This window comes from Marmota flaviventris, chromosome 14, assembly GCF_047511675.1.
Source record: "Marmota flaviventris isolate mMarFla1 chromosome 14, mMarFla1.hap1, whole genome shotgun sequence".
NCBI classification, from domain to species: Eukaryota; Metazoa; Chordata; class Mammalia; order Rodentia; family Sciuridae; genus Marmota; species Marmota flaviventris.
The window spans coordinates 98,723,416-98,751,032 of record NC_092511.1 but is presented as its reverse complement, the minus strand read 5'-3'; the positions used below and the strand labels follow the sequence as shown (position 1 = coordinate 98,751,032).

At 34.8% G+C, this 27,617-nt stretch overlaps 1 pseudogene; it reads left to right on the top strand.

The window, feature by feature from the left end:
* Positions 1-471: 471 nt before the first annotated feature.
* LOC139701731 (zinc finger protein 345-like) lies at positions 472-26,589 on the top strand (annotated as a pseudogene).
* The last annotated feature ends 1,028 nt before the right edge of the window (positions 26,590-27,617 follow it).

Below are 27,617 nucleotides of genomic sequence, written 5' to 3'. Positions count from 1 at the left end.
AAACTATATGTCTACTATTTTAGACTTCAAATAAAGCACATACCTGCCTTTTCCAGGAAATATTCCTTCAATAGATCAACATCAAATCATTATATATATATATATATATATATATATATATATATATATATATATATATATATATATGCCTGAATTCAAATGCATGCACATCCACTCCAGAGCTTGGCCCAGAACACTTATTCTATACTAGTTCTACACTTTAGACCCTCCATGAAAGCTGTTATAAATGCAAAGCCTGAGCCACACTCCCCAGACATTCTTCTTTTTTTGGGGGGGGGGACAATGAAGAAGATTGAACTCAGGGACACTCAACCCCCGAGCCACATCCCTAGCCCTATTTTATGTAGCTACAGGATCTCACTGAGCTGCTTAGTAAATCTCCTTCACTGAGGCTGGCTCTGAACTCATCATCCTTCTTCCTCAGCCTTCCAAGCTGCTGAGATTACAGGCATGTACCACCATGCTCAGCTCTCCAGAGAACCTTGTGTAACTGGTTGGAACCCGCTTTTTCAGTGTATTGTGGCCTAATCCTCACCACTAGAGATAAAATTATTTTTCTCTTTATTAAAAATCAGGGCAACTTAGACAAAGAGATTGGATTCAACAACACCTAGTTACACAGCAAGTCCACATTACAACAAAGGTGTGTGTCTGCAATTCTCCACCTCTCCAAAGAGCTCTTCTTAGCTCCACAAAATTGGCAGTACTGGCCAACCCTCTGCCATGCCTCATCCCAGAAGCCTCCCAGGACGTGAGTGCATATGAGGGACAGTATTCCAGGTGGCGCCTTGGTAATCAATGCTCCATGCCATGCCAGGGAGTAAGGCAGAGCCCAAGTCTTCAAAGGCACAAAACTTTCATGTGGCTAGTCCAGGATGGGGGGCTGCATGTGGGGATACTTTTTCTCTGCCCTTGACGTGTCTTGCCTAACTGTGTGTATGCTAAAATACTTGTTCAATGACTTTCACTCTTTCCTATTTTAAGTTTCCCTCTCCTGTGGCTTTGGACGTCTCATTCTTTGGCAATTATTGTGACTTTCTTCTTCAGTTTTCCAACCTCCCTCAGCCGATCCATGTGGAGTTTCTGTCTGTGGATATTAGTTTTTATTTTAAATATTTCCCTTTGGTCCAAGTTGCCAATTACCTCTAGAAAAAAAAGTGTTTCATTATCATGCCTGTATTAATCCTTCACATGTTGATAATGGCAGTGATCAAGAACTATCTTCTGATTTCTACAACTGGAACATAAGTGGGTCCACTTGAAATGACTGTCCTTTCTTTTGACTCCAGATAACAGGGCTCCATTTTCATATAGGGCTTTAGTGCTTTTATATATATTCATATACATTACCCAGGGGAGTGAGCCTACTTTTGCATGGTTTCTCTCAGAGAAGGTGGAGTTGATCATATAGGTTCCTTAGAGTGGACTCTATCTCAGATGCTGCCTCAGCTCTGACTAGATTCAATCTGCCTGTGATTTCTATAACATGCGACTACAGCTCTTCCACTACTTTTCTATTTTCCATTTTATATTAGATTAGTTTTAATATTTCACTCAGAGTTTGAGCCACAGAACTGTCACTTTGGAAAGGATGAGATACTGAACCATCACTACCTCTGAAAAGGGGTGTTCCATGTGAAAACTAGGGAAGAGTTGCCCATCACACACTGTAGGCAGAGAACTTTCAGGGCAACTATGGGGGTGTCAGGAGTCCCTCACACCAAATTAGAGGCATTATGAATTGTGGGACAGGTTTGGACTAATTTGATTTTAGAATCAGAATTGGAGAAATTTAAGTTTCCTTATCAACAAGATTAGAAAATGATCTCAATCAAGATCCTTTTCCAGATGTGTCCAGGAAACTTTAAGAGTTTGGAGCCCAGCTCTCTTGGATTCCTGTTATCCATCAGAGAAGACAGTAAAATTGAGAGACAGATGACATGTCCCACTGGGGAAGCTACAGTTCTGTGTTCTGCAGTGGGACCTTCTTGCCTTTCTATAGACATTAAAATTACAAAACTGCAGAGAGAACATTTAAACACATCCTTTCCATAAAACCTAAGAGTGTTCGTGTTCTGCTCAGCTTATTCAGATGACTAAGTACCTCTGTGTCCTCAGATGCAGAGTTAGTGTGGGTTCTAAAAAGGGCATTGGAGGAGGATATTTGGTCTACTAATGAAGTTTCCCAGTAGCTTCAGAGGAAACATTCACTCCAACAGTCCTAAAGAGCCCAGAGGACCGTGTTCTGTAAGGTGAAATGAGGATGTTGTCTTCTAAAGATGTTTGCTTCTTTAAGATCCTGCAGAAATGAGCCAATTATTTTTTAGGGAATGACAGTTTTACTTTTTACTTTTTTAAATTTAATAACTTCATGGGACACAACTTATGTATGGTATGTCATGTAGAGATTTTAAACACTACTAGTTTGTATACTTATTACCAGGGAATTAATAAGTTTTAATATTGATAATCTTGCTTTTGTCATCTTCATAACTCATAGAACAATTATTGTTTGAGTAATTGTACATTTTGAAATCTTTAGAAGGAAATGAGGTTCTATGTTCAAAACCTCATTTTATAGAATGGAATCACACATGGGTAAGACTTTTCTTTCAGTTGGTAAATGTCAAATAAGGGACCATGATCAGAAGGAAGTACATTAAATATTTTTAAAAATCAAATTAATGCGCTGGTAATTTCCAATTCATGGTTCCAAATTATAGGCTTGTGAATATAATTCACAAGAATTTGGAAGAATATTTTAAGTATTAGTCCATTCTGTTTTAATCACAAAAAAATATTTTGCAATATCTAACAATGGAAGTGTGTAAACTCAATTTTGCTTAGAGGAACATTCAGGACAGTTGAAACCCATCCTGCCCTGGTCACTTTCAGGTTTTTTTCCAAAATTCTATTTTTTGTGTCATTAGCATGCACAGATAAATGTGACCCAAAGGCACAAAGATCAAGATAAAGCAGGACTTGACTCTTCCATTGCAACATCAGTCAGGGAACCAGACCCTCCTGCAGGACCTTGTGGATTTCCCAGTAATGAAAGCTTGGGGTCTGCAAGAGAAGTGCATGGGCTCTCTCGTCCCCCGAGGAGGTCTACAGAACAGGGTAGAGGAGAGTGTGGCTGTGGAGTCTCTAATCAAACCTCCAGAGACCAAGCAGGATGCAGATCTGATTTTATTGTGCAGTTACCATGTGTAAGTACTCAGGCAGTGCCTAAGGAAAATATAGACAGCCACCAATGAAATGACTGCTAACTGTCCTTGCAGTGAACAATCAAGGAGTGGGACTGCAACATGCGGCCTCATTCCCAGAACTGTGCTGATGGGGTAAGCAGTTTGCCACTCAGACGCCCTTAACATATGCCCTGTATGCAGTACTCCATGCACTTGTCCCCAAGAAAAGCACCTCTGGGGCTTCTTTTTTCTTGAATTTAAAGAACAATTTTTCTTCTAGTGGCTTTTCTCAGGAGAAATTTAAAATAATGGCAATATAAATATCATAGATATTGGGGCTGGGGATGTGGCTGAAGCAGTAATGTGCTCGCCTGGCATGCGCAGGGTGCTGGATTTGATCCTCAGCACCACATAAAAATAAAGATGTTGTGTCCACCAAAAATAGAGAAAATTTTTTAATATTTATTTTTCCCTCTTCTCTCTCTCTCTCTAAAAACAATCATAAGTGTGAATCCTGAGCTGTATTTTAAAACCCTGACAATTAAAAAAAAAAAACATAATTCTCACCTCTACTTCTCACAAAGAGCTGCCATTCATTCAAATGTTGCCCAGGGTTTGCTCATCATGTTACTGAAGGGTGTGTTTTGCAGCAGAGGGCTGGGTGATGGTGTCACCCTCTCTGAGGTCTCAGTCATTTATTCCTAGTGCTCTTCATAGATTCCCAACACACAAAGAGCCACAATTTAGAGGTTTCTGCTAAGGCAGACATCAGTCCCAAGACCACTTGCTTGAAGCAAGACCAGTTTCAATTCTCAATCTCCCTTTTGTATGTTTTTACATTAGCGAATCGCAAGGGGATATGGGGAGGGTTGGCAGTAGTGGTGAAGCAGAGCTGTGCGATGAGGATAATCCCAAGCTGTAAGTCTGCACATGAGTTGCCAAGGGGTGAGGAAATAGGATCTTTCACCCCTATGAGCAGGATGATGCTCACACTGCATATGGGAGAAGAGATGTTTTTTCCACCTAACTTTCACCTTGGAATGTGCCCACCCAGAAAGTCCAAAGAACCCAAACTTGCAGTGGGGTGTAATCCTTCTGTAATTCTCTCTACTTCTGTCCTGAGGACCAGCTGGTGTCCACTGCCTGAGCAGTCCTCACTAGATTGTTGGAACTCAGATGATAGTGCATGTGTCATACAGCCACCCCCTGACTATAGTGACATCAGGATGGCACCATATCTAACATGACTCCTTCCTGGCTCCAGATATTAAAGGGAGTCTTAACCACGAGTGTACCCCAGTCTTTATTATCAGCTCTAACAATTTTTTTTTGAAAATTTCTTTTTCATGTGTGATCTGTTTTTCTCGTCTCCTCCCTTGGCATTTCCTTCATTTTACCATATGTGAATTCTTCAAATGGAACCTATTTCAGAAATCTGCTAGATAACCTGTGATTTACACATCCTTCCACACAGAATTCCCCCTCTGGGGGGCAGCTTGATTTCTCCAGTGCATAAAGGATATTAGTGCCTAGTACAATAGGGACCTGGACCTCTGTAGACCCTTGTTTGAGGGGTGTTTTTTTCTCATTATCTTCCTGATGTTAGAGAGCTTATCTCATGATCTCCTGGTCTATGTTATGCCAGGCATAATGTGCACAGCTGGGAACGTACATAGCTCAGGATTTCAGTTATTTCTATGAATCATTCCCAGGATGCTTCTTAACAACAATGGTACCTCAGCATTGACATTACTATAGATATTTCTTTACAACACTACCATGATATATGTACACAATTTTAATCACATCACTAAATGATGCACATCAAGTATATATGATTTGGTTTAAAATTGGAAATAGCAGAATGACCATACTGTGGTTTCTCCTGGCACTACATGTATGAAGTTAGTTTTCCTTAGGATTGCATGAATTTGTGTCCCTTTCTTTGAAGCATACTATCAGGAAAGGTTCTAAATTTTTCCTGATACTGATATAGAAATTTACCATCAGAAAACAATTTTCCAACAGTTTCAAGACAATGAACAATCAATCCATGAGTTCTTGACTATTACTGCAAATTCATGGCACCTGCACACCCCTGTTGGTATGACTGCAGATTCCTCAGCCACACTGACCTTAAATTCATCCAATGGCCTTGAGACACACATGATTAAAACATGTCATTTAATGAGTGTTAGAAGACTTGGATTTTGTAAGATTCAAATGTTTAAAATGTGTTAAAGCAGATTCTGTGTGTTACAGAAAAGTGATAAAATGCAGTTTTTCATTTAAAATTCACATTTTTTTGTTGAGAAGGCAATTTTAAAACCCTGCTTTTTTCCTTTGTACCACAGATTGAACCCAGGGCACTTAGACATTAAACTATAATCACCAGCCATTTTTTATATTGGGGAAAAATCTTGCTTAGTTATTGAGCTTTGAATTTGCAATCCTCTGACTCCTGAGCCAACAGGATTGCAGGCATTCAGCCTCACCTAAAACATTTTTTAAGTTATTTTTTACATGCTAATATAGATCTAGCTTATACTATAAAATTATTTATATTTGACTTATATAAAATAAATTCATAATATTGGTATATGCCATTTATATATAGATCTCACCAAAAAAAGAACTAAAGCCTAGTTAGTGATTAAAAGTGAACACTACAATTTTTTTTGGGGGGTTGCACCAGGGATTAAACTCAGGGGCACTCAACCATCAAGCCACATCCCCACTCCTATTTTGTATTTTATTTAGAGACAGCTTCTTACTGAGTTGCTCAGGGCCTTGCTATTGCTGGCTTTGAACTCACCATCCACCCAAGGCACTGGGATTACAGTTTACAATTTATAAATTTATATTCTTTTTTTCTGGACTTATCATGGGAGATTGTCTTTTTCTAGTGATTTTTTATATTTCACAAATCCTGTATGTTTGCACTCATGTTGAAGCTGAAAAAGTTGATCTCAAAGAACCACAAAAGAGAAAAGTTTCTTATATCTGTTATAAGAGAGACAGTTGTCAAGGAGTGCTGAAAAGCAGTTAAGAGGGAAAAGTAACTCTTAGGTTTTACAGTACATAGTTTAAATTGTATAAGTAATTATTAGACTGTGGACATTCTAACAAGAGTTTGCAGGTTTCAAACTTCAAAGTATTATTTTAGAAGGTGGAAACTGTGCTGATTTGATCACTAGACGTTTAATTGCAATGCTGAATCCTATGTAAATACAAGTAGTAGATACCAATTAAAAATTAACACTTCAAGTCATGTAGTAAAAATAAACAAATATGGCTGGAAATACAAACCATGTCTCAATAGTAACCCTAAATGTTAGTGGCTTAAACTCACCACCCAAGACATAGGTTAGTAGACTGGATTTAAAAAAAATCCAACAATATGCTGCCTACAGGAAACTCATTCTATGGGAAAAATCATACCACTCACATGAACCTCGAAAACAAGCAGGGGCGTTCATACTCATCAAATAAAGTAGACTTCAAGCCAAAATTAATCAAAAGGGGTAAAGAAGAACATCTCATAGTGCTCAAGGAAATCTTACACCAACCAGACCTAATAATCATATATACATATACCCTAAACAATGGTGCAGCTATGTTCATCAAACAAACTCTTCTCAAGAGTCAAATTGACCACAACACAAAGATCTTGTGTGACTTTAACACACCTCTCATCATTGGACAGACATTCCAAACAAAAGTTTAATAAAGAAACTATAGAGCTCAATAACACAATTAATAACTTAGACTTAACTGACATATATAGAATAGATCAACCAGTATCAAGTGGATACACTTTCTTAGCGCATGGATAATTCTCAACAATAAACCATATACTATGCTGCGGGGCAACTCTTAGCAAATATAAAGAAGTAGAGGTACTACCATGCATCTTATCAGATCATAATGGAATTAAATTGGAAATAAATGACAAAAATTAAAAATTCTGCATCCAATGGAGACTGAACAAGATGCTACTGAATGAACAATGGGTTACAGAAGACATCAAGGAGAATATTAGAAAATTCTTAGAAGGTAAACTAGAACATACGCACAACAGCAAAATCTTTTGGACACAATGAAAGCAGTACCAACAGGAAACTTCATTGCATGGAGTTCATTCCTCAAAGGAAGAGAAAGTCTACAAATAAGTGACATCACACTACATCTCAATGTCCTAGAAAAAGAAGAACAAATGAGCATCAAAACAGTAAAAGGCTAGAAATAATTAAAATTAGAGCTGAAATCAATGAAATCCAAACAAAAAGTTGGTTCTTTGAAAAATAAAATTGACAGACCCTTAGCTTTGCTAACAAAGAGAAGGAGAGAACCCAAATGACTAGCATACATGATGAAAAAGGCAATATCACAACAGACACTACAGAAATGCAGAGGATAATTAGAAATTATTTTGAAAACATATACTCCAATAAAATAGAAGATATTGAAAATTTCTTAAGACATATGATTGCCCAGATTAAATTGTGTATGTCTTCCCAATTCAAACAGACCAATATCAAGTGAGGAAATAGTAGAAGCCATCAGAAGCTTACCAACCAAGAAAAGCCCAGGACCAGATTGATACACAGCTGAGTTCTACAAGTTTTTTTAAAGAATAACTAATATGCTTCAATTTATTTCAGGAAATAGAAAACGAGGGAGTACTTCCACACTCATTCTATGAGGCCAATATCACCCTGATCCCCAAACCAGGCAAGGACACATCAAAGAAAACTTAGATGCAAAAATTCCCAACAAAATTCTGGCAAATTGAATGCAAAAACATATCAAAAGTATTGTGCACCATGACCAAGTGGGATTCATCCCAGGATGCAAGGTTGGTTCAAAATACAGAAATCAATAAATATAATTCATCACATCAATATAATTAGAAAAAAAATAAGAATCATATGATCATTTCAATAGATGCAGAAAAAGCATTTGACAAAACACAGCACACTTTAATGTTCAAAACTCTAGAAAAACTAGGGTAACAGGAACATATCTCAACATTATAAAGGATATCTACACTAAGCCCCAAGCCAACATCATTCTAAATGGAGAAAAAATAAGGCATTCCCTCTAAAAACTGGAACAAGACAGGGATGCCCTCTTTCACCACAGTTTTTGAAACACTGGCCAGAGCAATTAGGCAAAAGAAGAACTTAAATTAGCACTATTTGCCAAACATATGATTCTATACCTAGAAGACCAAAAAGCTCCACCAGAAAATTTCTAGAATGAATTCAGCAAAGTAGCAGGGTATAAAATCAATACCCATAAATCAAACGCATTTCTGTATATCAGTGACAAATCCTCTGAGAAGGAAATGAGGCAAACTACCCCATTTACAATAACCACACACATACAAAAAAAAAATACTTGGGAATCAAGTTAACTAAAGAGGTGAAAGATCATACAGTGAAAACTACATAACCATAAAGAGATAAATCAAAGAAGACCTTAAAAGATGCAAAGATCTACCTTTTTCTTGAATAGGCAGAATTACTATTATCAAAATGACCATAATACTGAAAGCACTATACAGGTTCATTGCAATTCTGATCAAAATCACAATGGCATTCCTCATAGAGAATCATTCATAGCAATCATGAAATTCATCTGGAATATTAAGACACCAAGAATAGCCAAAACAATCCTTAGCAGGAAGAGTGAAGCAGGTGGCATCAATATACCAGAACATAAACTATACTACAGAGAAATAGTAACAAAACCAGCATGGTATTGGCACCAAAACAGACTGGTAGACCAATGGTACAGAATAGAGGATACAGAGACTAACGCACAAAATTACAATTATCTTATATTAGACAAAGGTGCCCAAAGCATGCACTGGAGAAAAGATTGCATATTCAACAAATGGTGCTGGGAAAACTGGAAATCCATATGCAACAAAATGAAATTAGACTCCTATCTCTCACCATGCATGAAACTTAACTCAAAGTGGATCAAGAACCTAGGAAATAAACCACAGACTGTGCATCTAATAGAAGAAAAAGTAGGTCCTGATCTCCATCATGTGTGATTATGCACCAACTTCCTTAATAAGATTCCTATAGCACAAGAATTAAAACCAAGAATCAACAAATGGGACGGAATCCAACTAAAAAGTTTCTTCTCAGCAAAAGACACAATATGTGAGGTGAATAGAGAGCCTACATCCTGGGAGCAAATCTTTACCTCTTTTGTTTGGAAGAACTGTCCAGTGGTTAGAGAGGTGTGTTAAAGTCACACAAGATCATTGAGTTTTGGTCAGTTTGACTCTTGAACTTGAGAAGAGTTGGTTTGAACATAGCTGCACCATTGTTTGGGGCATATATATTTATAATTGTTATGCCTTGTTGGTGTATATTTCCCTTGAGCAGTATTTATTGTCCATCTTTATTCCTTTTGAGTAACTTTGCTTGAAGTTTACTTTATTTGATACAAGGATGGAAGCCCCCGCTTGCTTCCGTGGTCCATGTTAATGGTGTGATTTTTTCCCAACCTTTCACCTTCAGTCTGTGTATGGCTTTATCTATGAGATGAGTCTCCTGTAGGTAGCATATTGTTGGATCTTTTTTTTTTAATCCAGTCTGCTAGCCGATGTCTTTTGATTGGTGAGTTTAAGCCATTAGCATTCAGGGTTATTATTGAGGCATGGTTTGTATTTCCAGGCATATTTCTTTATTTTTGTTATTTAACTTGATTTTCTTCTTTTAGAGTACTACCTCCTCAGCTGACTTTCATTGTTGTTTTTCATTTCCTCTTCATGGAATACTTTGCCAAGGATATTTTGTATTGCTGGTTTTCTAGCTATAAGGTTTTTTTTTTTTTAACTTTTGTTTATTGTGGAAAGTTTTTACTGCATCTTCAAATCTTTTGCTGGATTCAAGATTCTTATTTGACACTCATTTTCGTTCAGAGCTTGATATATGTTTTTCCAAGATCTTCTATCTTTCAGGGTCTATGTTGAAAAATCTACTCTTATCCTAATTGGTTTTCCCCTATATGTAATCTGATTCCTTTCTCTCATGGCTTTTAAAGTTATCTCCTTGTTATGTATGTTGGGCATTTTTATTCTAATGTGCCTTGGTGTGAATCTGTTGTGATTTTATTCATTTGGTGTCCTGTAAGCTTCTTGAGTTTGAATTTCCAATTCATTCCTCATGTTTGGAAAGTTTTCTGGTATTATTTCATTGAATAGATTGTTCATTCCTTTGTTTTAGACCTCTATGCCACCCTCTATCCCAATAACTCTTAAATTTGGTCTTTTTTTGATATTCCATATTTGTTGAATATTCCGCTGGTGGTTTCTTACCATTATTACTGTGTGATCTATGTTCTTTTCAAGATTATATATTTTATCTTCGCTGTCTGTTGTACCATCTTCCAAGTGGCCTACTCTGTTGGTGACGCTTTAATTTGAGCTTTTAATTTGGTTTATTGTTTCTTTCATTTCAAGGGTTTCTGTTTGTTTATAACCTCTATCTCCCTGTTGATGTGATCTTTTGCATCTTGGATTTGTTTATGTAGCTCTTTGTGGAAGTGACTGCTTGTATTTGCTCTCTTATATCTTCCTTGAATTCACAGAACATTTTAACCATGTATATCCTGAAGTCTTTCTCTGTCATTTTTTCTGCTCTGGCTGCCAATGATTCTAATAATGTATTGTCTTGATTTGTTTGGGACACTTTCTTTTATTGTTTTTCATGTTGCTCATGGGTCTGCCAGTTGGGCAGGTGTGTAATGTGACCAGGGCCTGCCCACCTGATGTGAACCTGGCTGTGAGAGGTCCCACAATGGGGAATGGCTAAATGAGAGGGATACAGGACTAAAGTTTGGAGCCTAACAAACAGACCAGGAGCTGGGAAATCTCCAGGCATGAGATGGAGACAATACCAGGTGCACAAGTCAGATAAGAAGTCCAAAAAGAGACCTGTGAGATGCAATCTCTCTGCAGGGACTGGCAGGTGGCACTACCAGCTTCCAGACACCCTACACCAGGACCAGACTTCTCACCCTGGTTACCTACACCATCCAGAGACACCAGCTTCAAACAGAGAACCCCACCTATTTGATTAGAAGAGAAACAGAAAAGAAATGGATCTCCAAAACTAGCAACAACCTTGGTTTCTTTGCTTTTTTTTCCTCTTCTCTCCCTCTGTCCTCTGGCCCTCACATCCCCAACATATGTGAAACCAGAAACTTTGCATGAAACAGGAGGACTGACTCATCTGTATAATATAATATAGAGGTGTTGTATATGCCCTTTTCCCCCCTCTTCTTTCACCCTTCAAATTTTACTATTTAACATCCTGTATTTTAACTACTATTATATTTTACATAATAATTGAATTCAAAATTTCTGTACATTGAGACTAAACTGTAAATATCTTAAATTGTTCATGGGCAATATATTTTGATATTTGGATCAGTTAATATTGTCCTTCACCATAAAGGAGGTATCTTGGAACCCTTCAAGAGCACTACAAATGTACAGAGTAATAACACCCCAGACCCAAAGAAATGAAATGTATTTTAAATTTTGTACATTAGAGTTTTGTGGTTTTGGTGGGAATTGGAAGTTTGCAGGAATACAGGCAATGGCCTTATTCTCACACCCTCAGCTTTGGTGAGTTTTCTCCAGGTACCCATTTGCCTAGGTTTGGGTGCTATTTATTTGAGGTAAGGATTCTTTTCTTTTATTTTGTAGGAAATATGTGAGAGATTACTCCAGGGTTCTAGCAGTCAGTAGGGTCTTCAGATCAGCACCCAATGGGAAATGTTTTCAAAGTATCACCCCATTTTTCTTGACACATCTTCTGTGATTCCTGAGAAATAGCATGCCTGGTCCTGGGGAACATACACATGTGGGCTCACGGGCTTCCATTTTACTTACTGACTCAGACATATATATATTTCTCAACTGGCTCAAACATATTTGTATACCTTTACAAGTTTATATAGTTTTCAGAAAGAAATCAAAGACGTGTAGCCTGTTTTTAATAAATCCTTTATCTTCAGAATGCCAGGTTGTCTTGTGATATCATCTTTCCTCTGATGGGCTAAGAAAAAAAATTTCATTGTTTTAGTTTTTTTATCATTTTTAAATTTCATGTGTAGGTGCAATTTTTTTTTTTTTTTTGGAAATTGTCTACACCTACAAAATTAATTTAGAAACTGACCACTATTTTTAAGTATACTTTTTACTCCAGTATACTTTGGGAGTTATTTTAGGTCCTCATTAGTACCATTATGCCTAAACTAGTTTCTTTTAGGTATTTTCCATGTTTGTATTCTATTTTCTCTCCATTTTGAAACATGATTTGTTTCTTTGTTAATATAATTTACTACATCTCACAGGAAGCCAGATTCACTCTTTAAATTTATTTCACTAAATAAATAGTTACTTACTCAGGACCCCTGCTTTTAGGCAGCTTTGAACCACTGTGACCAAAGAACCTGAGAAGAACAACTTGGAGGAAAATTTTATTTTGGCTCATCATGGTTTTAGAGGTTCATTCCAGTCACTAACACCATAGCTTTGGGTAAAAACTGAGGCAGAGTCTGAGGATGGAAGGGTGTGAAAAAGGAAATCAGCTCAGAACATGACTGCTATAACCCTAACCCTGTCTTGTATCTAGGCATGGTAGATACAAATGCAGGGCTGATATCCTAGTGTGGATGGGGGAGACCTACTCTGAACTAATGCAAGAGCAAGGAGACTAGAAAGCCCCTGGGACTGATGCCTGCTGAGATTGATGACACTGATCAGGGAAACTAGGTTTGGGTTTGTCACACAGGCAAATCTACAAAAAATAGGTGTAAAGCAGGATAAGGTTGTGGTTGGCCACTTGGAGTTCTTAGCTTGTTTCAAGAAACTAATCATAATAATAGTATAGTGTTACTTAGGAGAAAAGATCATTTTAACAATAATAATAAATGGTAAAAAACAATGGATATGAGGAGGGACAAACAATGGACATGAAGGAGGGAAATTAGAAAGTCTTTCAAAAAGGAATAACCAATATTAGTAAGGTACATTTGTGGTAGGGATATGGCTCAGTGGTACAGAAATTGCCTTGCTTTTGCAAGTACCCAGTTTTAATTTTAATCACTATAAAAAATTGAAGAAAAGAAATTAGTTTTTTTAAATTTTATTTATTCTAATTTGATATACCATAGAAGAATGCAATGCAGCTGATATTATACTAATAGAGCACATTTTTTTCATGTCTCTGGTTGTACACAAGTAGAGTCACATCATCTGTTTTATTACATGTATTAAGGATAATGATGTCTGTCTCATTCCACAGTCTTTCCTACTTCCTTATCTCCTCTCTTCCCCTCCCACCCTCTGCCCTATCTAAAGTTCATCTATTTCTCCCATGCTCCTTTCCATCCCCACTATAAATTAGTCTCTTTATATCAGAGCAAAGTTTCAGCATTTGTTTTTTTTTTTGGGGGGGGGGGATTGCTTAAATTTTCTTAGCATTATCTTCTCGAATTCCATCCATTTACTTGCAAATGTCATGATTTTATTCTTTTATTGCTGAGTAATATTTCATTTTGTGTATTACCACACTTTCTTTATTGATGCATCTACTGAAGTGTATCTAGGTTGGCTCCACAGCTTAGCTATTGTGAATTGTGTTGCTATAAACATGGATGTGGCTGTATCCCTGTAGTATGTTGTTTTTGAGACCTTTGTGTATGGACCAAGGAGAGGGATAGCTGGGTCAAATGGTGGTTCCATTCTCAGATTTCCAAGGAATCTCCATACTGCTTTCCATATTAGCTGTACCAACTTACAGTCTCACCAACAGTGTGAGTGTGCCTTTTCCCCCACATCCTCGCCAACACTTAATGTTTTTTTGTCTTCATAATACCTGCCATTCTGACTGGAGTGAGATGATATCTTAGTTTTGATTTGCATTTCTCTAATTGCTAGAGATGAAGATTTTTTCATATATTTGATTAATTCTATATCATCCTTTGAGATGTGTCTGTTCATGTCCTTGGCCCATTTATTGATTGGGTTGTTTTTTGGTGTTAAGATTTTTGAATTTTTATGTACCCTAGAGATTAAGGCTCTATCTGACGTGTGTTTGGTAATGATTTACTCCCAAGCTGTAGGCTGTCTTCACCTTGCTGATTGTTTCTTTTTCTAAGTAGAAGCTGTTCAGTTTGAATCCATCCCATTTATTTATTCTTGATTTTAATTCTTGTGCTATAGGAGTCTTATTAAGAAAGCAGGGGCCTAATCCCACATGATGGATATTGGGGCCTACTTTTTCTTCTATTAGACACAGTATCTCTGGTCTAATTCCTAGGACCTTGATTTACTTGGTGTTGTGTTTTGTGCATGGTGAGAGATACTGGCTTAATTTTATTTGTTGTATATGAATTTCCAGTTTTCCCAGCACCATTTGTTGAGGAGGCTATCTTTTCTCCAGTGCATGTTCTTGGAACCTTTTTCTAATAAAAGATAATTGTAGTTTTGTAGGTTAGTCTCTGTGTCCTCTATTCTGTACCATTGGTCTACCAGTCTGTTTCAGTGCCAATACCATGCTGTTTTTGTTACTATTGCTCTGTAGTATAGTGTAAGGTCTGGCATAGTGATGCCACCTGCTTCACTCTTCCTGCTGAGGATTTCTTTGGATATTCTGGGTCTCTTATTTTTCCAGATAAATTCTATGATTGCTTTTTCTATTTCTATGAGGAATGCCTTTGGGATTTTGATCAGAATTACATTAAATCTATATAGTGCTTTGGATAGCATGGTCATTTTGACAATATTAATTCTGCCTATCCAAGAGCAAGGTAGATCTTTCCATCTACTAGGGCTTCTTTAATTTTTTTCTTTAGCATGCTGTAATTTTCATTGTAGAGGACTTTCACCACTTTTGTTAAATTAATTTACTCCCTTTCGGTTCTCATTACCTTAATTTTTTCCTTTATTACTTCCCCCGTCCCAATATTCTCCTTCATCTGTTTTATTAATCTTCTATTTATTCATTTATGTTTGCTTTATACATATACAGGAAGGTGGAATTCACAGTTGTATATAAAAATTCATTTGATATTCTCGTTTCCTGTCACTCCCACCCAATCTCCTTATACTCTACTAATCTTCCCTATATATTTATGATATCCAATTCTCCTTTCCTTTAGTTTTGCTGTAGCTACCACACATTAAAGAGAATATTTGACCCTTGATCAGTCTGAATTATTTCACTTAGCATAATGTTGTTAATTTCTGTCCATTTACTGACAAATGCCACAATTATAATCTTCTTTATAGCAGACTAAAAACTCCATTGTGTATATCACATTTTATTAATCAATTCATCTATTAACAGACATAGGAACTGCTTCCATAATTTGGATATGGTGAATTGGGATGCTAGGAACAAAAATGTGGCTCTATCAAAATATAGTATTAATTATAATTACAGATATCCAATATTCATGGCTATTCGGACATGATTTTCTGATACAAATATGTCAGGCATAAGAAAACAATCCACTGTTGATCATTATGCATATGCAGTAGCATATTCAAATAAATGTTTCTCATTATGGAAATAGTGTTATTTATTGGGCCAATATCACTTGCATTTTTCTTTGCCTTTTTAAATCTTTTATTTTTATATACTTATTATTATTTTTGCTATGGTTTTGACTTTTTTTCTTGTGCCTGTTACAAAAACTTTTTTTCTTTTGGCAAAATATAAGTAAAATCCAATTTACCATTTTTAAGTTTATAATCCCATAGCTTATACAGTAGTCACAATGTTGTAAAAGGATCACCAGTGTTTAGTTTCTGATATTTTTATACATAAAAAATCAGTTCCTTCTAACACCCATTTACATTCTCCCAAAGAATTTTTAATTTTTGTATCCCTTGTCATTTTTAATCTTTTTTTCTCATTTTTAGATTTTGTGTAAAGTTTAATACTATTTTGTTCTACTATTTATATTTTGTGTAAATTTTAATACTGTTTTGTTCACTAGACAACAACCTTTAGAAAGATAAAAGGCATAACAATTTGTTCCTTATGGCTTTGACTTTTAAGAACGTACTGATACATGGGCTCATCCTGGGCAGGGGTATCAGTCTAGATTCCCTAAAGTGGCAGTTTGTACATTTCAGCTACAGTTCTTGGAACCATGGTGATTGAACAGGAGGAATAATTTGGGGACTTTATGAACTCCAAAGTAAATAAAACTGGGCACTAAGTACAAACATAAGAAAAGTAAAAAATGAAAGTTTAAATAAAAATTATGCTTAAGGTACACTAGAGTCATGATTTATTGTTTTAACTTAATGGCATTAGAAATTAAGGGGGATTGGTAAAAATATTTCAAGTAGAACTTTTCAGACATTGAAGTTTCTACTACATATAGGAGACACAGAAATCCACTGAATTCTGTGGTTTTCCAAGAAAATGTGTTAGAGTCATGAAATATCTGTCAAATATCACTGTTATCATGGCCTTACTGCAAAGTACTGCATTTGTTTTTGTGCTGCTGGTAATCAAACCCAAGGACTTGCACATGCTGAACAAATTCTGCACCACTTAACTACAACCATAGCTCCATAAAATGTTATTGTGTGAAAGTCTCTGTAAGTGAAACCTTACAGGTTATTCTGTATTTATGCATAAATTACATACAATCAGTCAATAATGAATGAATTATAATAAAGGTTTTTTTTTTACGATATATGCTTAAACTATGTAATTCTGCAGTATTTTATATATCTATAATTATAAATCTATGTATGTACATATATAGATATCTATAGAAAAATAGATGTAGATAGATACACAAATCTTGTCTCTATGGATCTGTTCATTTATTATAGTTTCTAATTATATTTTTCTTACTATTGCTCCTTATGAGTTTCTAATACCATTATATGCGATAATGCCATTTTTAAACTGGTTGTTTTCTTGCTCAGTTTTTTTTTAGATTTTTTTTAAAGAGAGAGAGAGAGAGAGAGAGAGAGAGAGAGAGAGAGAGAGAGAGAGAGAATTTTTTAATATTTATTTTTTAGTTTTCGGCAGACACAACATCTTTGTTTGTACGTGGTGCTGAGGATCGAACCCGGGCCGCACGCATGCCAGGCGAGTGCACTACCGCTTGAGCCCTCTTGCTCAGTTTTTAAAAATATTATTTAGTTACAAATGGACCTTTATTTGTTATAAATGTATATGTGGTGCTGAAGATCAAACCCAGTGCCTCATACATGGTAGAAAAGTGCTCTACCACTGAACCACAACTCTAGCACCTTTTGTTGAGTTTAAAGAGCTCATTATATATTTTTTTATTCCAAACCTTTATCATATATGTATTTGGCAAATATTTCATCCAGTTTCTTCTCGTTAATTGAATAACTATTCTGTATTTTGAAGAATGCTTTCAACAGGGTAAAAGTTTATTAACTTTCTCATTTATAGATCCTGTTTTTGGCTTTTAATGTTCATGTCAAGGACAAAGCCATATAGAATTTCTGCTATGTTGTCTGACACAAGCTACAAATTTAACATTTTCTTTTAGATGAATGATTTCATATTTTAAAAGTTGTAAGTTCTGTGTCTAATTCATTTATTTGCATATATATGCAAGGTGTTCATAATTCATTGAAAAGATTATATCATCTCCAGTGAAATCCTGCCATCTCTTGTGTTTGAGTTTATTTCTAGGTTTTCAGTTCTATTCCACTAATCTGTATGTATATTTATAGCCACATATCTCATCTTTTGGGTTACTTTAAGTTCATAGTAAATCTCAGTGTCAGATATTTCAGTTCTGTAAACTTATTCTACAGAATAGTTGACCATTCTGTATGCCTGCCTTCTCCATATAGCCTTTAGAAGACATTTTTTTTTATGTTTGTGCACCAGGTTGTTAGGATTTTATCATGGTTGTGTTTAATTCATTTTTAGAGTTGTAGATAACTAATATATTAATATTCAATGCTCCTTTCTATGTTTGGTAATTGTAGGGTCCCCCAATTTACAGAAAGTTGATCAGCAGTGTAGATGACATTCTGGGACTTATAAATGGCATCAGAATTAGGTGAAAGACTGCAAGTTTGAGACCTGAACTAGTGACATTTGTGCCAACCAGTGACAAAAATGTGTTCCTTTCTAAAAATATTTTTTTAGTTGTTGATGTACCTTTGTTCTTTATTTATATGTGGTGCTGAGGATCACACCTGGTGCCTCACACATGCTAGGCAAGTGCTCTGCCACTGAGTCACAACCCCAGCCTCCCAAATATTAGAAATTTGATTGAATTTTTGCAAATTCACACATTTTCTTTTAGAAAAATAATTTTTAAAGGACATTGTAGGTGAGGACCTTAAAGTGACTCCAGCTATATATATGTTATCTGGTGAGAATTGTGACTCTGGAAGACTAAGCATTTCCTTTCTTTGCAAAAGGTATCTGAGGTGTGTGGACTTTACAGAATTATTTTCTTAGGTGCCCAGAATTACCTCACTCACAGCTTAGGAATGAGCCACAGAAGGCTACAGTGTTACAGTGAGGGTTCTCCACAATTTTCAAAATATATTTATTCTAACATGTCAGGACTTTTATTTTTTGCGTCTTGTGAACAGTGACTGTATTCATCTACTAACCTGATTTGTCTTGTTGTTTATCCTTTCATAAAATCTTGATACCATACAATTCCAATTGGCTCAAGTATTTAAATATTTTGCTATTGAAGATTTTTAATTGGTTATTTGTGTAGATGTGGTGATTATGCTCTGATGTCAAGGTAATTCTTCCAATAAAGTAGCTATGTTTAAGTAATTGGGATCCATCCACACATGGAAAACCTGTGTGGGCACTTCTGGTGTGTCTCACTGATCTCATCTTCATTTTGCACACAGAGATGATGACAGACCTGTGACTCTTTTATGACTAATAATTTTATTATGTATTTCTCAAAGCCATAATTTTCCTTGGTTATATTTCCTTGGTTGTATGAGTTTTAAGTACTTATTTTTACCATTATTTTTCCATTATAATTATATTAAAAGGTCTTTTTTTCATTCATTAATCATTTCTTTGTCTCAGGCTTTTCAACACATATGTGCTGCTGTCTGGGCCTCTATTGTACCAAATTTATTCACTTGTTGAACTGCTTATAGAACTTGAAATATTTCAAATCTGTCTTTTCATGAGGTGGAAGTGTCACTTTACATATCTCCATACATTAATATTTTATGAATATTTTACACATTGGGAATATGTCATGGATGATGCTTGAAACTACTTGTATTGAGGAGCTCAATCTAACTCATGAATACAAAACAGAGAGAATAACGACCAGACTGTTTTCAAAAGCTTTTTTACCACTCTTTTTATCTCCCTTGAGCACAATCACCTTATGAGAATATCTTTGACAAGTCTGATTTGCATCTAGAATGTCTGCCAAGTTTCACATTCATTCACAGCAGAAAAGTTAGGAGTTGGGCTTTTATTCAGTGCTTGGATTATGGTATATATCCTTTACTAGACTCTGATATGGAATACACATACTGTTTTTGGACTTATGTATTTTCCTCTGAATTAGATAATGGAAAGTATCTTATCACATAATTAAAGTCACTCTCCTACATGACAGTCAGTTCTACAAACTCTTAATTCAAATTAAAAACTGAATAATGGTTTGGTCCATGTTCTATTGATCTAACAATTTTTATTTCAGGAGCCATTGACATTTGGGGATGTGGCCATTGATTTCTCTGAGGAGGAATGGGAATGCCTGGATCCTGCTCAGCAGAATTTATATAGAGAAGTGATGTTGGAGAACTACAGCAACCTAGTCTTTGTGGGTGAGCATGACTTTTCTTCAAAATTCCTATTTATCATTATTTAATTTTCTTCCCTGAAGTATAACTTTTGGGAACATAAGAACGAGTTTAAGATTTATGCTTTCAATAAAAAAGATTAGGTAGTTCTTGGTGTTGACAAGAAAATGTTAATGATGTTTCTTTTCATCCTTAATCTCTTCCTTTGATGACCCAATATACATCCTTCACTTGAGATATGGTTGACTTAGAGGAATGCAGTGATATCAAATACTGTGGCCCACATATAGGAGAGGGCATAGTTGAGGTAGAGGAGGAATACTAAATTCAAAAAGGTTGATTTAGAAGTTATCCAGAAGAAAATATTTTTGAGAAGCTATGATTTCTTTCTATTGTTATCATAGAAGATCCTGTCCTGTGTTTTGTGCTTAAAAATTATCTAGTCTCCTGCTTTTCCTTCAGCAATGTCTCCATACATTCAAATTAACAACACAACTCTACCAATTGCCTTGTAAGTGTCAATATTATCTGATGGCTCTTATATAATTTTTAAAACATTTTTTATTTGTTAATGAATTTCCCATTTATTTATATGTGGTGCTGAGGATCGAACCCAGGGCCTCATACATGCTAGGCAAGCCCTCTACCAATAGTCTACAACTCCAGCCCCTCTCCCATTTTTTTGCAGGAAATTTTTGCACATTTCTGGAGACCTCTTGGTCAACCCATTATAATACATTACTATCATAAGTCAGTTTCTCTTATATTATTTGTACATTTTTCACTAAAATTTCCTTATCAGAGTTCTTTCTGAATATGTGTAATGGATTTTCTGTGAAATTATCTGCAATGAATGAATATCAAGAAGTACAAAGACTGTTCTTCTGAGAGATGGTGTAAGTTGTAGTTGAATAAGAGGATTTGCAAAATAACACATCTGTGGATATTTACAATTTGGTTGGTTAATTTTTTTCTTTATTTTTTTTATTATGTACAGTAGGTTCCGTGTTACAGAGTGGATTTCCTCATATCAGTTAATTGCTTCACAAATTAAGATATAACATTATCGGCAATATCAACAAGGGTGATGCATATGTGCTTTTGCTTGTATAAATATTAAGGCTCTTTTGTCTATGACTTTTATATTTTATTTTGATTGGGTTTTCATTCTGCCCATGTATGTAGAAATTGAAGTTTTCTATATGTAAATGTAATGGGGATTGATGGCAGTGATTAATGCTGAACTACACCCCAAGCTCTTTTTCACTCATAGTTGGTGAGAGGTTCTCACTACGTTATTGAGGATGTGATGAAATTGCAATTCTCCTGCCTCAGACTTCCTAGTAGCTGAGATTACATGCATGCCAATCATTTGTATATTGATGAATTTGTTCTTATTTATAGGATAAAGATATATTATTTTAAATGTAGCTTTGGAAAATGTTGCAATTCTCTTTTATGTGTTGTTTGTAATTTTCATTGTAATGAAAACCACAAAATAATACTGTCTCCAAAATTTTAAATATACAGTTCAGTAACATTAATTCAAATTGTTATGCAATGTAACTCTAAAAAGTTTACATCTCAAAAAAAATATCAATTCCTAGGAAGCAAGGGCTCATTTCTGTCTCCCCATCACAAAACCATTCTCTTTTGTTCAGAAAGCTTCTTTTTTAGAGATGTCATATTCATAGAATTCTGCGATATTCTTTCTGTGACATATTTCAGTTAACCTAGTGTACATACATTTTGTAAAATATATAATTAGAATAGTCTTTGACTTCAACGTTCTATAGTTTCTGTATTCCAAATTTTCTCATCCATTCTTTTCAAGGGATATTTGGTTTGCATCCCCCATGATGGCTTTGTTGAATAATAGTGTAACAACCCTGGTGTTCAATGTTTTTAATTTGCTATTGATGTGAGGGCTTATTACCACACTCAATCAGAACTCCATCTACCTGAGTCCATGTCTGCATTTACAATTGAATGCTGTAACTTTTAGTATATTTTTAGCAGGGAAATATTCTTCTAATTATATTTGTATTTTGGGGGATATTCATTCAATTTAAAGGATAGATTTCTCTGCAAAAATAATTAACAACGTTAGTTTGATTAATATTACCTGGAGCCTGATATTAACTTTAAGTAGTATAAGCATCTTTTAATTTTTTTCTTTCAATTCTTGAACAACAGCGTGCTCAAGAGTGTTCAATCAACTGACACATATTTGTGGATTTTTGAACATCCCTATCACTTTTCACTTCAAATTTTTATTCTATGTTTGTTACAAAATAACTACCACTTAAATACTTATTAACCTTGTATTAATACATAAAATTGGTCTATCCAACATAATATCCCACTTGCAATTAAGAACAGGGATTCTATAAGTCTACAATAGTTTCAAAATATTTTCAAAGTCTTATCTTTTGCAGTTACCATTTTGCTTCACTGTATTTTCCTTTTCAGTAAGTGGGGATTCATGTCTCCTAGTATGACAGTGATTCTTTGTTTTCATTCAACTCTCTCAATGTTTTCTTTGTGTTTTTGGGAAGTAGGATGTACATTGTGAATGTATTTACTCTTAATCTTAGGGAAAGGTTCCTTTTCTCTATTTTTGCCTCTTTTCAAAGGTTTTTTTTTTTTTTTTTAAATTTAAAACATCTTCTATATCCTGTAACTGGCTTAAACTATGTTTTGTGTACTGTAATTTAGAAAGCCCAGGTTTTGCTCAGTCACTTTTGTATGTGATATTCTTATATCTTTTTGCTTTCAGTATGTGTTTGTCCTGAGATTTAGAGTATCCTGTGGACTACCTACACTTGTAATATTTAGAGTTTATTCAGATAGCCACGTTTTGTTTTGATCAGATATTGTAATCTTGCATTTGCCAACAAAAAGAATCTAAAAATGAAGAATCTCCTACTCATACTTTGTGTGAGTATCAACTTTACTTTATTAAAAAATTGTATATATTTATGTGTCCTTTCAAAATTATATTATTGTTACACTTATATATGCCTATTAACAGTTTTGTTTTTATGCTTTTGTCTTTCAAATTCTATTGCAAAATTACACATTTTGAGACCCATCATTACAATAAAACAGAATTGTTTGTGCCAAGAAATGTTTAAAATTTCATATGACTTATGTTGCTGTGCTCACTTACATATTAGTATGAAGGATTACCTTTAGTACCTTGTGGAGAACAGATCTAATGTTGATGAACAGTCTGTGCATTTTTATATCTTTAAAGTCTTTATTTTCCTTCTCTTTTGAAAGATAGCAATTGTGAATATAATGTCTTGGTTGATAATTTTATTATTTCAATCCTTGAAAATAGCCCCAAATTCCTTTCTGTGTGATGAAGTTTTGACTAAGGATTTCACAATTATATAGTTACACATTTCTAGGTGACTCATCTTTTTCTCTTTGATGCTCTTAGTATTCTGAGTTTTAAAACTTGGATTAAAACCTGCTTTGAGTCTTTACAACTTTTAGATAATTAAGCTGCCTGGATGTTTTATTTTTCCTATTTTATGAGATGTTTTTTTATTAATACTGGAAAGAGAACTTAAGGACACTTTACCACTTTTCATTTTTTTCATTTTACTTTGACTGGCCTTGAAATTTTGATCCTTCTGGCTCAGCTTCCTACATTGCTGTGTACAAACACCCCTGACTCTTTCAGACATTTTCTAAAGAAAGTCTTTAAACACACATTTTCTGCTTATTACTATTAACAATTCTTGAATAAATTTTATTCTATTTTTTGTGTGTCAGTTTAGTTCATTAAACTTCTTTTAAATGATAATTTAATATTCCCCTTGAGTAATTCATAACTTTGACTTTTGTTACAGTTGATTTTGCCATGTTTTTTTCTGTTGGTGAGAAGGAGCCCCTTTTTGAACAGTCCCCAAATATTCACATGTTTCTTATTTCTTTTTTAATGAAACAGAATAAACTCGGTAGACTTTAAAATATATTGTAAAGGAGGAAAGGATTGTAATACAATTTATCTTTTTCTACAATATTACTCTCCATAGGAATGTACTTATCTTGGATACTATGAACACTAAGATGATTTGGAAAGTTTTCAAAGTAATTTTCTGTGTACATTTTTATTTGATTTATATATTTATGCAGTAATGATGGGCTTGGTTTTAATAATCCACTCCCCTGCTGATGTTCCTTTATTGCTGTCATTTCCTATGTTCGCAAAATATACTCAGCCCAGTACATAAACAAGATTGTTATTTTTATTTATTTCAGCCATGACTTCTCATCAAGAAATTTCACCAGAGCAAGGAATAAAAGAGATAGAGAGAAGATATGGAAAGTATGCCCTAGATTATTTACCACTAAGAAAACATTGGGAAAATATAGGTGAGAGTAAAGTTCAAAAATCATATTATAATGGACAAAACCAATTAGTAGTCCCTATTTATGATAAAAATTTTATGGTCACATGACAACAGAAACAATTACTATCTGAAAAAAATTCAATCTATTCCACTTATTTTTGAGGAGCTGTATATGTCTTTAAGAATATATGCACAGCCATTTTCCAAAAGGAAATGTGGAAAATTTGAAAAGAAATCTGGTCCATACATAAGTTTTTAACTTAGCCAATTATAAATGTAGCACTGAGTTAAATCTCCAGTCAAACATTTGTACAGGAAAGATATTTGAAACTGAAAGACACATTTCTAAATGTGATACTTTTGAGAGTTTCTTTACAAAATGTCCATTTTCTGCAACAAAACAGTAATTTCTCCTTGTGCACAAATGGACAATATTAAGAATTGTAGAAAGGTTTCTACTTCCCCAGTATTGCTCAATGACAATTCTGATACAGATTTCTGGAAAGTGCACAATATAAATAATGCTATAAGTAACACCATTAGCCATGTATGTACCCTAAATAATTACCAGTATATTTACATTGTTGTTAAAAATTATGAATATAGAGAAACTCCTAGTCAAGATGAAAATGTGGAAAGTGTTCTTTAGTTCTCAAAAAATATTGCTCATCCAAATATTCATAGGCAAGACAAAACCTGCAAGTGTAAGGCATGTGAAAGGGCTCTTAATCACAGTGCAGAGTTTGCTCAATACATGAGAATTTATAGAGAAAGGGAGCCCTATAAGTTTAAAGAATATATTAAAGCATCGGCTTGTCAACAAATTCTAAACCCAGTAGATATGATGACAGTGATAAACCAAATTTAAAGAATGCAGAAAAACTTTTAATGAAAGGTTACAATTTGTTAACCATCATCACATTTTACTGAGGAAAATACCTGTAAATGTAAAAAGTGTGGCAAAGCCTTAAAAATTTTTTCAACACTTACTCAACACCAAAAAATTTATTCTGCAGAGAAGACCTACCAATGTGAAGAATGCAATGCACTCAAGAACTTTACTCAACATCACAGTGTTCATACAGGAGATATGCCATGCAAATGCAAAGAATGTGACAAAACTTCTAATAAAAGCTCCAATCTTATTTGTCACCAGTGGACATGCCCTGGAGAGATGCCCCACATATGTAAACAAGTTTGTGAAGCTTTTAGTAAAAAACCAAGCCTTAAAAATCACTAGAGATTTCATACTGGAGAGAAGCCCTACAAATGTAAAGTGTGTGGCAAGATTTTTAATCATAAATTATCATTTACTCAGCACCAGCGAATCCACACTGGAGAGAAGCCCTACAACTGTAAAAGATGTGGCAAAGCTTTTATTAGAAATTCACATCTTCATCGCCACAACAGGATTCATACTGGAGAGAAGCCCTACAAATGTAAATTGTGTGGAAAGAGTTTTAATCAAAAATATTCACTTACTCAGCACCAGTGAATCCACACTGGAGACAAGTCCTACAAATGTAAAGTATGTGGCAAGAGTTTTAATAAAAAAATATTTTGTTACTCAGCACCAGCGAATCCACACTGGAGAGAAGCTCTACAACTGTAAATAATGTGGCAAAAGTTTTAATCGAAAAGCATCACTAACTCAGCACCAGAGAATCCACACTGAGAGAAGCCCTACAACTGTAATGTATGTGGCAAAGCTTTTAATCGCATCTCACAGAATACTTCTCACAAAAGGATTCATACTGGAGAGAAGCCATACAAATGTGAAGAATGCAGCAAAACTTTAAATCAAAGATCATCATTTACTCGACACCAGAGGATCCATTCTGGAGAAAATCCCTACCAATGTAAAGATTGTGGCAACGCTTTTAATAGCATCTCACAGCTTAATTGTCACAAAAGTATCCATACTGGAGATAAGCCCTACAAATGTAGAGAATGTGGCAAAGCTTTTAATAGCACCTCAAAGCTTAATTGTCACAAAAGGATTCATACTGGAGAGAAGCCCTACAAATGTAGAGAATGTGGCAAAGCTTTTAATAGCATCTCACATCTTATTTGCCAGAAGAGGATTCATACTGGAGAGAAGCCCTACAAATGTGAAGAATGTGACAAAGATTTTAATAAAAAATCAACACTTACTTGACATCAGAGAAGCCATACTAGAGAGAAGTCCTATAAATCTGAAGAATGGCAAAGCTTTTAAAATTGAAGATCACATCTTACTAAATATTATAGATTTTATACTGGAGAGAAGTTTTACAATGAAAATATTGCATCAGTGTCTTTAAGGATAAATCAACCCTTATTTCACAGTAGTTCAACACTATTTCATACCAGAGATATGATAGCACAAAATTATACAAGTGTAAAATAGGTGACAGAGTCTCCAACAGCTGTTCACACCCTACTCAACACCTCAGAATTCATACGAGTGAGAGGACATGTGGAAAAAATTTTGGAAAGCTTTTGGCCATTGATCAAACATTTTTAAAACACTGGAGGATGTATAGCATATAGAAACCCAAAGAATGTGTCCAAGACTGTATTCAAATTTCAGACATTTTTCAACTTCTGACCTCATATCTGTAGCAAATGTGGAGTAGCATTTGTCCAAAGTGTGTACCTTAGATAACAGCACAATATTTACAAAAACACATTGACAAATATAAGGATTGTAGTAAGTTTCTTATCTATAGACTATCCCTTGAAGTATTTGTGACCTAGGAGGGAAAAATAATTTAAATCTAGAAAATGGATAATTGCTTTTGACATTTGCTGAAAATTTTCTTAACCTCTTTAGCTGATATTGTAGAAATAAGGAAATACAAGTATAGAATAGTGCATCCCTAAAAGAATAAAATTTTACTATAAATCAACAATTACTAAATATTCTGAATTTTTCACAACTGGAGAAAACATAATTCTCATACTTGATTATTTCAGAAATCTCTTAAGATTTATATGAAATTTATATTTTTAGTTTTTATTTTTGTACTTAAACTTAGGGACACTTAACCAGTAAACTCCATCCCCAGATTTTTTTTCATTTTCATTTAGAGATAGCATTTGCTAAGTTGTTTAGGGCCTCAGTAAGTTATGGAGCCTGGCTTTTTACTTGAAAATCTTCTCACATGCCTAGGGTCTCAGGCATGGACCACCATTCCCGTTTTA